Here is a 14,263-nt window from a genome sequence, read left to right as displayed (position 1 = left end):
TTAGGAGGGTTAAGGAGTGATAGTTTTGGTTGAGAAATCACTGTGAATGCTCTAGATTAAAGTTGAAAATTTTTTGCTCTCAAGTGTGTTTGAAAAATTTCGTGAAAAATAAAAAAGAATGTGAGAATTTATAGAAAGCAGACTTCACTGCGGCGAAGTTCATGAATTGAATTCTAGGGTTTTAAAACCTAGTCGATGCCGCGGTGAAGAGAAGTTCTTCGCCGCAGTGAAAAATTACAGGGAGTTCTTCGCCGCGGCGAAGTTCCCTTAGTCAATTTCGCTCATGGTTCTATCGCCGCGGCAAAACTTTATCGAGAGAATGGCGCCGTGGCGAAGAAACATTTTTGCCGCGGTGAGGTTTGGAACCTTTTGCAGACCAAATATTTTCAAAAGTTGCTTCGCCATGGCGAAGAGAACACTTTGCTATAGCGAAAACTGGAAGATTTAGTTTTTCCCCTTTAATTCGCAATTTCACCTGAAACATCTAACAACACACAAATTAAACTTCATAAACACAATCAAACCACAAACTAAACAACTACAAAACAATGAAAAGATAAAGAAATGAAAACACTTGGGTTGCCTCCCAATGAGTTCTTGTTTATAGTCAAAAGTTTGACTCTCTCAATTCCTCAAGTCGGAATGTCAAGTCGGATCGGGATGGACTTGCAACTCATCACCCCATCAATGTATGGCTTCAATCTCTGTCCATTGACTATAAAAGTGCCATTTTCTTCATGTGTAACTTCCACCGCTTCGGATGAGTGAATTCTTGTAACTGTGAATGGTCCGGACCATCTAGACTTAAGTTTTCCGAGGAAAAGCCTAAGTCTAGAATTGAACAACAACACTTTCTGACTCACTTCAAAGTTCTTCTTCCGGATATGCTTGTCATGCCACTTCTTGGTCTTTTCCTTGTACACTCTAGCATTCTCATATGCTTCAAGATGGAACTCATCGAGTTCATTCAATGTCAGCATCCTTTACTCCCCAGCAACTCTTAAGTCCATGTTTAGCTGCTTGACTGCCCAGTATGCCTTATGCTCAAGTTCTACCGGCAAGTGACACGTTTTCCCATAGACCATTCTAAACGGAGATATACCAATTGGAGTCTTGAATGCAGTTCGGTAGGATCATAATGCATCATCCAATTTCCGTGACCAATCTTTCCTAGATGCATTTACTATCTTTTCTAAAATTCCCTTTAGTTCTCTGTTCGACAGTTCTACTTGCCCACTGGTTTGTGGATGGTAAGGTGTTGCAACTCTATGTTTTACCCTATACTTTCCCAACAGAGCGTCTAATTACCTATTGCAAAAGTGCGATCCTCCATTACTAATGATTGCTCTTGGTACTCCAAATCCTGAGAAAATATTCTTCCTCACAAAATTAATCACTACCCTGACATCATTAGACGGCAATGCAACTGCTTCCACCCACTTTGATACGTAGTCCACCACCACCAAAATATATGTGTTCCCAAAAGAATTTGGGAAAGGACCCATGAAGTCAATCCCCAACACATCAAATAGCTAAACCACAAGGATGTTGTTCAACGGCATCTTATCCCTTTTTGAAATATTACCCTGTCGTTGACATTGGTCGCACTCCTGAACCATCTGGTTGGCCAATAAAACCCAGATTGAAAAACCTTGCTACTGTCCTAGCTCCTCCAAAATGGCCACCCACTTCCCTCTCGTGACAATGCCGTAGAATGCTTTCCATTTCCTCATCTGGGACACATCTATGTATCATTTGATCAGTGCAGTGTTTGTACAAAAATGGCTCTTCCCAAAAGTAATACTTCAAATCTGAGAAGAATTTCCTCTTTTGTTGGAAAGTTATTCCAATTGGGAGCACCCTGGATGATAAATAATTCACAAAATCTACATACCATAGTGCTTCATCCACTCTCATCAATTTCTCATCCGGAAATGTTTCTCTAATTAGAAATTCCTCTTCATTTCCCTAGATTGGTCTCTCACTCCTCGACAAGTGATCTGCCACCACATTTTCTGACCCCTTCTTATCTCTAATTTCTAATTCAAACTCTTGAAGTAAGAGGATCCATCTTATCAACCGAGGTTTCGCTTCTTGCTTTGCCAATAAGTGCTTGAGTGCTGAATGGTCTGTATAGACGATCACCTTTGCACCTAACAAATATGAAAGAAATTTGTAAAAAGCAAAAACCAAAGCCAAAAATTCTTTTTAAGTGGTGATGTAATTCAATTGTGCATCAGTGAGTGTTTTGCTAGCATACTGAATTACATGCAACATTTTGTTTTTCCTCTGTCCTAACACTACTCCTAGAGCAAAATCACTAGCATCGCACATCAATTCAAATGGTAGTCCCCAATCGGGAACTGCAATAATAGGTGCAGATACTAATAAATTTTTTAGAGTTAGAAAGGCATGCATGCATTCATCATTAAAATCAAAAGCAACTTCTTTAATCAACAAATTGCAAAGGGGTTTAGAAATTTTAGAAAGGTCATTGATGAGTCGTCTATAAAACCCCGCATGCCCCAAGAAACTTCGAATTGCTTTAACATTTGATGGTGGTGGTAGCTTCTCAATCACTTCTGTCTTTGCTCGATCTACTTCTATTCCTTCTTTTGAAATTCTATGAACAAGCACTATTCCCTCCTGGACCATGAAATGGCACTTCTCCCAATTTAGCACCAGGTTCGTCTCCTTACATCCCTGTAAAACAAGAGAAAGATTAGATAAGCAGTTGTCAAAAGATGAACCAAAAACTGATAAGTCATCCATGAAGACTTTTATAAACCGTTCCACCATATCTCCAAAGATCGACATCATGCATCTCTGGAATGTGGCTAGTGCATTGCATAACCCAAAGGGCATCCTTAGATAAGCAAAGGTGTCATATGGACAAGTGAAGGTCGTCTTCTCTTGATCCTCAAGAGCGATGGCAAACTAATTATACCCTGAATACCCATCCAGGAAATAGTAATAGGAATGCCCTGCCAACCTCTCCAACATCTGATCAATAAAAGGAAGTGGAAAATGATCATTCCTTGTCGTCTCATTCAATTTTTGGTAATCAATGCACACTCTCCAGCCCGTGACCATTCTAATTGGTATCAATTCATTACTCTCATTCTTTATCACCGTGATACCTCCCTTCTTCGGAACCACTTGTACCGGGCTAACCCATGGACTATCAAAAATAGGATAAATTATTCCCACATCTAGGAGTTTCACCACCTCCTTTCTCACCACTTCCTTTATCAAAGGATTCAATCTTCGCTGTGGTTTCACCCTAGGCTTGATATCATCCTCCATGAGTATCTTGTGCATGCAAAATGATGGTGAAATGCCTCTAATTTCTGAAATAGTCCATCCAATTGCTAGTCTGTGTTCCCTCAACACCCTAATCAACCGCTCTTCTTCCAATTTGCTCAAACTTGAACTAATAATTACTGGGAAGGTTACTGATTCACTAAGATACACATATTTGAGGTGGGAAGGTAAAGGTTTCAACTCAAGTTGTGGAGGTTCTTCATTTTTTTCCTTTTCCTTCTCTTTTTCAAAGTCAAATTCCTCAAATTCTCGATCTTGGCTCTCATCAATCGGTTGAAGTGCTTCCAACAATCTAGCACATTCATTACTTGTCGACTCATCTACCTCTACTATTTTTGATTTGGCAATACAAGCTTCTAGAGGTAATTGTGGAGTGTTCTCTTTAATAGATTCTGCTACTAGTTTATCCACCACATCAACACTAAAACATGAATCCGATTCAGATGGAAACTTCATAGCCTCAAAGACATTGAAAGTTACTGTTTCATCTTGAACTCTCAGTAGTAACTTCCCTTCTTACACATCTATAAGTGCTCTTCCCAGGGTCAAAAATGGTTGGCCCAAAATAAGAGGAATTTCCTTATCCTCTTCCATGTCTAAAACAACAAAATATGTTGGAAAGATTATCTTATCCACTTTCACCAACACATCTTCCACTATCCCCCTCGGATGTTTTATGGACCTATCTGCTAGTTGCAACAACATGGTCATTGGCTTCACTTTACCAATTCCCAATCTCCTGAAAACAGAAAAGGGCATTAAATTAATACTAGCAGCTAAGTCACATAAAACACGATCAAAAGTAATGTCTCCTATAATGCAAGGAATAGTAAAACTCCCTAGATCTTTGAGCTTCGGGGGTAGCTTCTTCTGAAGAATGGCGCTACACTCTTTTGTTCTATAAAATTTCCTTAAGAAATTTCGCATAGCTCGGCATCTGTTGCAATGCATCTGTAAAAGGAATGTTAATATGCAGTTTTTTTAATATTTGAATAAATTTGAAAAATTGCTTATCCTGATTCTTTTTCTTCAATCTCTGAGGAAAAGGCACGGGTGGAGTGTGATGTGCTAACTCTGGTGGAATCTCGGGAAATGGCAATTTCTCTTTTCTTTTCTTTTGCCTCTCTTCCCGTTTCTGTTCTTCTTCCCTTGAAATAGATGGTTTCTCTTCAGTAACTATCTCTTCATCTCCTTCCTCATCAGATTCTTCCTTTTCCTTAGGTGGCTTTTCTTCTTTTTTCACCTCTTCTAGAATTGTCCAACTCCTCAAAATTATTGCATTTGCTTGCTCACGTGGGTTAGTCACTGTGTTGCTTGGTAGAGCACCCCGTGGTCTCTCATTTAGCTTTTCAGCCAATTGTCCCATCTGTACCTCCAAGTTCCGAATGGACGCCCCTTGATTTCTAAAATTAGTTCTCGTCTCATTCATAAAACCCATGGTTTCTTGCATGAATTTCCTAAACATGTCCTCCAATTTTGTCACTCTTGAACCTCCTTATTGGTTGTTTACCCCTGTTTGGTTATTTGGCAATGCCCTTTGATTCCATTGATTGTTTTGCTAATTCTGTTAGTTTTGATTGCCCCAAGATAGGTTCGGGTGATTCCTCTAACTGGGATTAAATGTGTTGGAGTACGGACTATTCTGTTGCCTTTGATTTCCAACCAAGTAGTTAACCTGCTCTGATGATGACGATGTTGAGGCAAACATGTTCCCTACTTGACATTCACTGCTCACGTGATTACCTGCACAAAAATCACAAGTTAGTTAAGGAGCTTGAATGGAATTTACCTGCATACTTCCCAACTATTTCTAAAGTGTTGTCAGTTGGGCTGAAATGGCTGTATATGCATCAACTTCATGCAGACCCATAGATTTCTTCGGTTGCACCCTCTCATTAGGTCTTTGATAGTTGTTGCTTGCCAGAACCTTAAGCAACTCATAAGCTTCTTCCAGAGTCTTATTTTGTAATGCTCCCCCCGAGGCTGAATCCACCATAGTTTGTACATTCACCGTTAATCCATTATAAAATGTTTGGACTTGCATCCAAACTGGCAACCCATGATGTGAACACCTTCTCAGTAACTCTCTGTATCTCTCCCAAGCTTCATACAAGGATTCTGATTCTTCTTGAATGAATGACGTGATGTCATTTCTCAACTTTGTCGACTTTGCTGGAGGAAAGAACTTGGTCAGGAACTTCTGTGCTAAATCAGTCCATGTGGTGATTGTTCCTGTTGGTAGTGCCAGTAACCATCCCTTAACTTTATCCTTCAATGAAAATGGAGATAGTCTCAATCTGATTGCATCATCTGACACTCCATTAGACTTGAAAGTATTGCAAATCTCCAAGAAATTTGCAATGTGTAGATTGGGATCTTCCTTCAAATCACCCTTGAACTGGACCGACTGCTGGATCATCTGGATGATTGCCGGTTTTATCTCAAAAGTGTTGGATTGGACCGGTAGTCTTGTAATGCTCGACCCACTGCCTTCAACTGTGGGAACTGAGAATTCCCTCAATGTTCTATTCTCTACCATCTCTATAACTATTTCTTCTGGTTCAACTGTAGCTTCTCTTTCTCTTCTTTCTCTGTTCAATCTTCGAGTGGTTCTTTCAATCTCAGGATCAACAGGAACCACTGGTTGACGTCTTGCTCTTTGCATAAACTACACAGAAAAATAGCAAGAGTAAAATCACACCTAACAAAGAAAAATAACAAAACAAATAAAAACAAATAACAATCAAGTAAACATAACACTCCAATCTAGTTAACACAAGAAAATGTTAATGTTAACACAAAACTCAATCCCCGGCAACGGCGCCAAAAACTTGATTCGTGTTTCTTACAACATGCAAAATGTAGTAAGTATACTAGTCGCTCAAGTAATAGAGTGATGAGTGAGTATCGTTTCCACGAGGATTGGTGGCTAAGCACTAAATTTTTCTATTGTTTTCAAGTTGGAGCAATCGAGTTGTTTGGATTTATGGAAGAATTTTAAATTAAACTAAATCAAATGTTCTAAATATTCAAAACTAAATTATGAAAGCAAGATTTAAAACACGGATAAAATCAATTCAAACAAACGGGTAGGGTTTTGACTTCATTCGGATTCTTTGGGTTAAACCTAAGGATTATACTAGTTCCATATTCACATGCATTGATTGTAAATCAAACTCTCTAAAGTATAAAATATACCTTCTTAGGCTATACTTCCTTACTATTCCCTATTAACTTCCGCACCCAACAAAATGAAGACTAAAAGTTCAAAGTTCATTAAGCACAAGAATCCTAGATTGATTTCATTGATTCTTAAATCTATCTCTAGCATTTAATACTACAATGGTAATTACCCAAGAAGCTTAACATGAATTATTTCTCAATCTCATCATGTTCATCACATAAAAACAATAATTTCAGAACAATCACACAATCAAAGCAAAATCATATGAAACAATTACTTAACCTATTAGAATCCAAACTACATCAAAACCCTAACCAAAAATAGGTTAGTTCATGACTAAATCAACAATAAAAATAAAAGAATTGAAAAAATCCAAAGTTCAACATAATGAAAATAAGAGAAAAGAAACGAAATCTCCCCAAATGACGAATCCACTGGTTTAATCTCAAATCTTCACCCTTTGCAATCAAAGTTCGCCCAAAACAAATCTAAGAAAAATGTAAAAAGCTGCTCTCTACTGAAAAACCAACTCCCCACAAAAATGACTAAGTTTCCTTTTTATACTCAACCCAAAAACCTAGAAAAATGCCTAAATGAAACTGTGCATTTTTGGAATTCGCAGACTTCGCTACGGCGAAGAAGGATTCTTGTCGCGGCGAAGAAGTGAATTAATCCCTCGTGCGCAACTCTCTTCGTCGTGGTGAACCTTCATGTGGAATTCTGAAATTACAGAATTCCCCTCCGCTTGCTTCTTTGCTTGAATCTTCGATCTTCGTCACTCTCCTCAAGGAAACAAGCTTCATAGTGCATCCACTCTGCTTCAAAACTTTCCTAACTTCTGAAATCCGCTCACTTTTGAGTCCAAAAACTCCAATTCGCTTCTTATTTGCATAAAATGTCCATTTTAGCCTAAAACACAAAATATAAAGAATTAAGTAGCAATTCCGGTCAAAATGAACTAAGAAGTATCTTAAATCCGACTAAAAAGTCTAATAAAAAGAGTATAATCCACGGATTATCAGCGTCGCTTCTCCTGTCTCCATTGTCCACTCCTATCTCTACTTCTCCTGTCTCCACAACTAGATTTTTCTTTCGCAAAAGTGATTTTCACTTCTTGTGTTGATGAGAGTGCTGAAGAACTTGCAGTTATGGCAAAATTCGGAGGAGGAAGTTTGAGTTTATGGAGAAACGTAGACGATAAATGCACTAGAGTAGGTGCCCTAGAGCCAATTAATTATTGTAGAAATGACTCTTTGAAATAATTTTTATTAATAAATAGAAGGCAATTTTCTTCTATATCATGTAAATCATAATTGTGTGTATTGATATAAGTCCTTAGGATAGCAAAACCGTGACGAGGGTATCAAGTGTTTCAAATCTTGATAGTGAGAACCCTATGATCACATATGGTGGTCATTCTAGAAATGTCCGTAGCCCCAGTATTATTCTGACTAAGGACGCAAATAATACGGTAAGGCTATCATAGTGTTGAACGGCCCTGTCGAAAGACAGTGACTGATCTCACTTATCAAGGTTGTTTGCCGACAACCTGATGCGACACATGGGTGCTTGCTGTAGGCAAGTTCACTGGATAGATCCATTAGAGGATTCCATATAGATGGTAACCCTAGTGTCTATGGAATAAATTTTCTAACGAATGGTGGTGCATGTGATCCTTAGACTTGAGATCACCGGAGCGCCTTGTGCACCGATTGGTGTAGTTTTACACTAACCCAACATAGTTCTATTTAGAGCTATCAATACGGTAGTGATTGGCTACATCAAGGAGTGTATCAAGACTATGGTGGATTGACAAAGGATTCATCACTCTTGGGTACAGGACAAGTTATCTCACGGTGCAATTCAGTGAATGGCAATGACACTAAAGTTGTGGCCACAGTGGGATTGAGTTGTTGCTCAATCCAATTTATTATTCCGGTCATTGGTCAAGTAACTGAATACAAAGATATTGAAGATAACTGAGGTTGACACTATTTTTGTACCTCAACCTTGATGAGATAACAGATGATGAAATGATCGGATTGCACAGTAACCATATCATTGATAGGCAAGTTGTTTCGCTAAATCTGAATCTATCGGGTGTCTATGATGCCTTGCTAGAGGCCAATCTTGGTCTGTGTTTAGTGAGACGATTGATTGATGTCAATCGCGAGACTACTCACTGCCAATATGATGAGGAGCCTTCTGGTCACACAAATAGAAGACGGATTAAGGATGAATTGGTGAGAAATGGTATTTTCGTCATTTATGATGGAAAGGATATTTTCATCTTTTGAGATGAAATGGCATTTTGGTAATCTCACAGTGCAATTAAATTTGCTGAGGTTGTTGCCTATATTTAATTTCATATTGAAATTAAAATTAGTGAGATTATGTATTTAAATATATTTATATATTTAAATATTATATATATATTATTTAATATTAATATTTGATGTGATATTAATATTAGTGAAGATAATATATAAAATATGAAATTCTTATTTGAATTTAAATGTATATTCAATATTAATATTTGATGATATTAATAAAGATAATATATGAATATGAAAATTATATTTGAATTTGAATAAGATGTCATGTGGATTATTACCTTGTTTGGTAATGAGGATTTACTATTCTAGTCATGGAATAAATTTATTCCTAACTAGATTAGGATTTTAATTTTTGTTGCATATAAAAGGCAACTTAAAATTAAAATAAACAAGAAGAACACATTAATTAAATCCAAGCCACTCATCTCACTCTCTCTCACATTTTTCTCTTGGTGGGAAAGAGAATTTTTCTTGAAGAAAAATTTTGCATCCTTTTTGCTTGTGTGTCTTGCTACCACTTGAGACCGCAAGTCGATCGCCATCCTGTCTTCATGCGGATACCGAGAGTTCACTCTTATCTTAGAGTGGGAGCAATTCGTATCAATTGAAGGAGCCTCCAAACGTTGGTATGAAATCTGGAAATTTTATATTCAATATCATTTCATATGTAAATAACATAAATCAGGTATAAGGTTCTTGGGTTCAATTTTATTGTTGGGGATTTTATTTTTTATTTTCGCTATGCAAACCCCATCAGCGACTAACAAAAACGTAGACAATAAATGCAATAAAATAGACTTGGGAATCTAGGATTGACTTTGGGTTGAGTAGGATATTCAAAGGAGGAAGTTTGAGTAATTGAGTTTCTGGAGAAACGTAAACAATAAATGCAGTAAAATAGACTTGGGAATCTGGGATTGACTTTGGGTTGAGTAGAAAATTATTTATGAATTTTTAATAGACATTTTGTTTTAATCAAGGATAATATTTGGAGTAGTTTTACCTGGGGGTGTAATTGTAAAAAATGAAAATTGTAAGAAGTTTAGGGGTGTAACTATAAATTTTAAAAATTGGAGAGAGAAAAAATGGGCACCTGCGGGTCCACTGTACCCATATAGGGTAGGGTCCAGGTCTAATATTTTGGACCCATATAATTCGACCCGTTTTAGACCCATGAGACCTGTACTCATTAGGACCCGACCCCAACCTGGCCCACCTGCCCGTTTTGCCAGGTCTAATGATGACTAAAGTTAAGATGTGGTTATCCAGAACTTTCTCCATGAAAGACTTAAGAGAAGCGCCCTACATCCTAGGAATCGTACCCATAGAGATAGAGTGAAAGAATTAATAGGCTTATCTCAAAGGATGTACATAGAAAAGATACTGAAACTGTTCGACATGCAAGACTTCAAAAGGGGTTTTTTGCCCAGCGGTCACTGAATTTATCTTTTGAAAGAAATGAGTCCCAAGACTGAGCAGAAGCACGAGTGGATGCATGGTAATGGAGGCGCAATCAATTGGAAAAGTTCCAAACAGTCAACTACTGCCGATTCCACTACAGAAACTGAATATATTGCCGCTTCAAAAGCAGCAAAGGAGGCTGTATGATGCGCAAGTTCATGAATAAACTTGGTGTGGTTCCATGGTTTATCTATATATATATAAGGCATGATCTTAAAAAATTGAAGGATGTAATAAATTCAAGTATTGAAAAGTAAAATGAAAGATAGATGAAGATGTAATAAAATGTAATAAAATGTGTATGTTTTAATAAATATGAAGAGTAATAGTGAAATGAAAGAAATGAAAATATTGAAGGATAACTTACAAGTAGAAGTTTCGATGAAGAAACGTTTTATTGCTTGATAAATTTTACAAAGTGTTTCTCAAAGGACAATTTTTTGCTCTCACACTTTTGATCTTTCGTTTTTGCATTCTACTCTTGCATTCTACCTATTACATATGAAGTGATACATATTTATACTACAAATGAGCGGATTTCAAATACATTTGAATATGTCTTCATTATTACATTACAGAATAAAATATAAATTAGTTGATTAGTTGATGAGTTATCTTGAATAAGTGTCTTGAATTATTGAAAACTTGTCTTGATATTGGTCGACAAAATGATCTTATTGATAAGGGGAATCTTGAAAAATCTTGATATCCATTGAAAGTATTGAACACGTAGTAAAGCTAATGCTGAGTCATGCTTTAATAATCTTCACCTCAAGAATCTTGAAAATCATCTGAAAGAAAATTGTCTGAATCATTGTCTTCAGATTTTTTAGAAGAGTCTAGAACTTGAGAATTTAATATATCATTTTCATTATCTTCAACTTCTTCTAAGCCAATAGCTTCTTCAGCTATGGGTAATTGATTAATATAATTATTGTTTCCATATGATGATGCTGAAAATTTATTGTTAAAAAAATTGGAAATCCAATTACTAAATGGCTCTTGTGGTTTTTCTTGCTCATATTTCGTAAGGACTTTTTGGGCACGGATTTCGATTTCAAGAATAATTTTGTTAACAGCTATTGAAGAAAAGGTTAAGGCTTCAACTAATTGCATTGGTGTTGACTTTTTAATATACTTATTTAATTCCGTAAAGTCATTAGTATGGGAATAAAAAAGAATTCTTCGCCAAATATCATTTGAAATAATATTTTTTAGAAATTTCTTTGATTGTTTATCTTTTGGGAAAGATAACGATTTTGGACAATAGTGAAAAGATTTTTTGATTTTTGAAAATTGGTTAATATTTTTACTTCATGAGAATTATTGTGTTTGATGGGAGTGCCCATCTTTCACTCAATCACTCGAATTTCTTTTCTCTCTTTCTCTCTTCACTCAACTTTTTTCTTTCCCTATAAGAATTCATGGGAAAGAAAATCAGGTAATGAATTATTATGTCCTTTGATATGTTCAACTTCAAAATCAAAACAAGACAGTATTGCTTGCCATATAGCGTAAATCTATTCGAAAACTAAATTTTTTACATCTTTTTCAAAATTAAATATTGATGCAGAAGAATATGTTCAGATAAAAAATCTTTTATTAATTAAATCATCTTGAAATTTTGTAATGCATAAAACAATTGATAATACTTCTTTTTTTATGGTTGAATAATTCTTTTGGGCACCGAGCCATACTCCAGAATGGAATCTAACTAGACTCTCTTTATTATTTAATTTTTATTTTAATATCCCACCATAACCTATGTCAAAGGCATCAGTTTCTATAATAGGGTAGGCTGAGGGATCTAATATACTAAGGCAAGGAAGGAATTTAATTTTGCATTTAATTTCTCTAATTATCTAGGTCTGATATTCAGACCATGCATTAGGATTTTTCCTAAGTCTTTGATATAACGGTTCACATAGTTTTCTAAGGTCTTGGAAAAAATCTGCTAGATAATTTAGACATCCTGAAAATCTTTGTAATTGAGTTTTATCCCTTCATTCATCAGCAAAATTATTTGCAAATTCTATTGACCTATCAATTGGTTTAATAGTTCCTTTATAAATTTCATGACCTAAAAATCTATTTTTTGTTTGAAATAATTTTATTTTTGTGGCTCAAACAACTAATCCATTTCTTTTAATAATTTCTTCAAATATTTTTCAATGTTTTAAATGTTGATCTATTGATTTTAAATAAACTAAGACATCATCAATATATACTATTGTAAAGTGTATACAAGGATTAAATATATCATTCATAATGTTTTGAAATTTTGAAGGTGCATTTTTTAATCCTAAAGGCATAACGTTCCACTCATATTGACCAAAAGTAACATTAAATGCCATTTTGTATCTATCGAATTCATCTATTTGGACTTCCTAAAATCCTGATTTCATATCAAATTTTGAAAATATTGTAGCATTATATAATCTATTAATTAAATCTTTTTTGTTAGGTATTGGATATCTAATCCATTGTAATATCTTATTTAATGGTTTATAATTGATTACTGATCTTGGGCTCCTCTTTCTTTTTCTGCTAAATTATTAACATAAAAGGCAGAACAGCTCTATGGAGATTTACTAGGTCTAAGTAATTTTTTATCTTGTAACTCTTTGATTTCATTATGATAGTGCTCAAGTTATTCCTTATTTATTTGTATGGGTCTAGCTTTTGTTAGTATATTTTTTTCATCAAAATTTTTTATATATGGAAGACAAACCACATGTTGTTTTCGATTCCAGAAGGCATTTGGAATTGTTAAGCATATGTCATATGAAAATCGTTTTTCTATATTTTTAACCATTTCTTCAATTTTTGGAGTTTCTAGTTGTTTTCTTATTCTTTCATGTTTTAGTTCTTCTTTTAAAAAAAAATAATTTGTCTTTTCTTATTATTAATAAGATTTATTTTTGATATTGATAAGTTTTTTAAATTATTAATATCTTTAACTAATGGAGGATTTACAAATTCAAATGCTATATCTTATTCTAAAATATTTGTAGTAATTCTTTTATTATTAACTGTAAAAGGGTAAATTTGAGTAATAAAATGGGTACATAATATAACATCTTGATCAAAATCTTTTGCTAGAATGAAAGTATTTTTAATGCAAAAAATTTGTATACATATATGAGCATTAAATAATTTATAATTAATATTTAATTGTTGCCCATTAGCTCCATATAATATTTCTTTTGTTTTTTCATAATATTTCATTGGAATTAATCATTCTCTCATACAATTTTGATATGCTCTTGTGTCTACTAAGGCTTAAGTAATAATATCTAATTCATGATTAATATTAATCCCAATATAAACATGCCATTTTTGAAATTGAATTCTAGAGATTTCATTAATAAATGATTCTTCAGTTTCTTAAATAATTTTTAATTCTGATTTTAAGGTTGATGGTTGTCCTATAATTTCTTTAGAGGCTTTTAAGCATAATAAATTTGTCTTAATTTCAAAATTATATTTTTGTAATTCTTTGACTTGATTTTTCAGAATATTAATTTCTTCTTGTAAATCACTAAGAGTAATTTGTGTGGGCTTTTCAAATCTTTTTAATATATCTTTTAAATTATAAGAATTTACATCTTTTTGTTTTTCTTCAGATAAAATTAATTCTTTAAATTTTAATAAATATTTTCTTTTAATATCTTCATCATGAATTTTATCAATAATATCTAACATAAATTCTTTTGATTTAGTAATAACATTTATTGACTTAGGTCTAGAGGTTGATATCATATTTATTGATTTCATTGCATAGTAGCAAGGCCTACATGGGTCACTACTATTAGGGTTTTGTAGAGATTTACTCTTAATCTGGAGAGTTTTCTATATCTACGGATGAATTATTGGATTCTTTATCAGAATTATCTTGAATAAGGTTTAAAGATTGTTGGGTAATAGGTTGTTGAGATGGTAGCATTGCATAAGATGC

General features: G+C 34.5%; 1 non-coding gene across 1 annotated transcript; it reads left to right on the top strand.

The window, feature by feature from the left end:
- The first annotated feature begins 5,378 nt into the window (after positions 1-5,378).
- On the top strand, positions 5,379-5,485 carry LOC116134619. The gene has a single exon (XR_004128771.1). It is a non-coding gene; the product is annotated as a small nucleolar RNA R71 (small nucleolar RNA).
- Positions 5,486-14,263: the final 8,778 nt, after the last annotated feature.

Source organism: Pistacia vera, unplaced genomic scaffold (assembly GCF_008641045.1).
Source record: "Pistacia vera cultivar Batoury unplaced genomic scaffold, PisVer_v2 Contig1081, whole genome shotgun sequence".
Lineage (NCBI taxonomy): Eukaryota > Viridiplantae > Streptophyta > Magnoliopsida > Sapindales > Anacardiaceae > Pistacia > Pistacia vera.
This window is presented reverse-complemented; position numbering and strand designations above follow the sequence as displayed.